Below are 2,071 nucleotides of genomic sequence, written 5' to 3' on the forward strand. Positions count from 1 at the left end.
AATAAAGAAGACTTATCTGACCTTCCCAGTCAGTGACTCATAAGCAGCCAGTCCTCCAGTAAACTAGCATTTCCAGAAGGAAGAAAGCTAAGGCAGCGCCCTCCAAGTTCTTCCCAAGACGGGTCTACTTTACCAAGATCGCGGTTTTTATTTGTACCAATCCACCGACATTGATTTCATTTCGGAAGAATGTTACTAACCAAATTCTTTGACTCGGCGAGTTGCGACTGGTGACATTTTTAAAAACACCATTAAAAAAAATAAATAAAAAAAACACCCCGCCTAAATGTTTTTCTACTTGCAGACCACAGAGCTGATGAGCTTTATTAGACACGAGCCAATTTTTTTTATACACCTCCTTGAATGCTATATAGATAAATACATGAGACTTGTGTAAAGGACGTTTCGAAACGATGCAGGTACAATTAACTTTTTTTAAACAAAACAAAGGAAAAACAATTTGTGCTTTTGAGTTGAAAATTCTGAAGATTTGTCATTTTGTAAGTGTTTCAAAATGCTATATATATAAATAAAGATAATGTCATTTTTATTTCTAAGTTGGATGTAAATAAAGCTGAATAGCGGTAGCTATGACCTGCTAGATTCCAATAAATTGTGAATGTATTCTACCTTTTTTTTTCCTTTTGAAATGTAAAGATTTAATAAACCTGAAAGCTGCTTTTACATTATGTGCAGAGGGTATATATTTTACAACCTTGCAGTTTTCTTTTTGGCAAAAAGTTTTAGATCCTGCAGTTCGGTGCCACTGCCCCCATCACACTGAGCTCTGGCAAGGCCATCAAAGCATCTTCCCCTTCCGTCTACTCAGCAGACACTACCTCTGCAAGGCTCATCTTAAAGTGTATGTAAATCCTAACTTGCTTTCTTTTGGTCTTTTAAAAGAGAATTATGGCCTAACCTTTTTTGGCCATAGTTCTCTTTAGGGTCACAGGAGGACATATGGTATGTCCTCCTGTGATCCAAAACTCGGCTATGGCCCGCTATATGCTGACAGCACAGAGCTGTGCCGCAACCAGGGTGGATCCCAACAATATTGTCTGGATCCATCCTGCTGGCTGATTGACAGCTGGCTCTGCCTCTCTAGAGACAGAACTAGCTATGCCTTCCCCCTCTCCTGTCTGTTCCTCCAGTCAGCGCTGGCGGAACAGAAAGGGGAATCCTTGGGGGAAGCTCTTTGCAGGGAGAGTATCGGGAAGTCAGCAATCGTCAGTATGCGTTCCCTGAGTTCCTGATCAATAGAGCCGACCTGTGACAGCTTTAGTGTCACAGGTCGGCTTGAATTATGCAGATGAATGTATTTCACTCTCCCCATAATTCTCCATTAAATTTACCATTCCCTGCGTTATTTTTGCCTGTTGATCCTGCCAGAAATCCATTGAGCTCTTAGCTTCCTGTAGTGAGCTGGCATTAAAATGTCATACAACATTGTCAGCCTTGCAATTGTTGAAGTCCAAACACACTTCCGATCCGTGAGTGACAACAACGCTGCTCCTCCGTAGACACAGTACAGTGAGTGTTGTCACCCGAGGACAGGAAGTGTGCTACTGGCAGGATCACCAGGGAAAAAAAAAAGGAAAACTAATGCAACCACCACATTGAAGGGCTGGTAAGCTGCAAAATGTCACATTTTTGTTTTTGGGTTTAGGTGCACTTTAAGTGTCAGCAACTCTCTGTAGGAGGAAACACTACGATTTAAACAAACTTAAAATGTAGAAATGAGCTACAGCGCGTGTTTGAAAAAAATAAATAAATAATTGTCTGGAGTTGCTCTTTTTAACTTTGTGCAATCCAATTTCTGGCTCTTTTTATCTCTGTGTTTGATTTGCACTCAGCAAAGTGTTCACTTCCAGCTCATTTTCAGGCAAAGGAAGCAAATGAGATCGATAATGCAATGCTGTGTTTGGGGTGAATTTTTGCAGACGGTTTCTGTACATACATTAATATACAGGGACTCGATCAATGCTGTGCAATGTACAGCAATTTATAAAGGCTTTGAAGTATCGACTTTTTCAGTATTCAAGTGTTTTAAATAACGTATAAATATATATAA

The sequence above is a fragment of the Nanorana parkeri genome, unplaced genomic scaffold (genome assembly GCF_000935625.1).
Source record: "Nanorana parkeri isolate BGI_ZX_2015 unplaced genomic scaffold, ASM93562v1 scaffold79, whole genome shotgun sequence".
NCBI lineage: Eukaryota > Metazoa > Chordata > Amphibia > Anura > Dicroglossidae > Nanorana > Nanorana parkeri.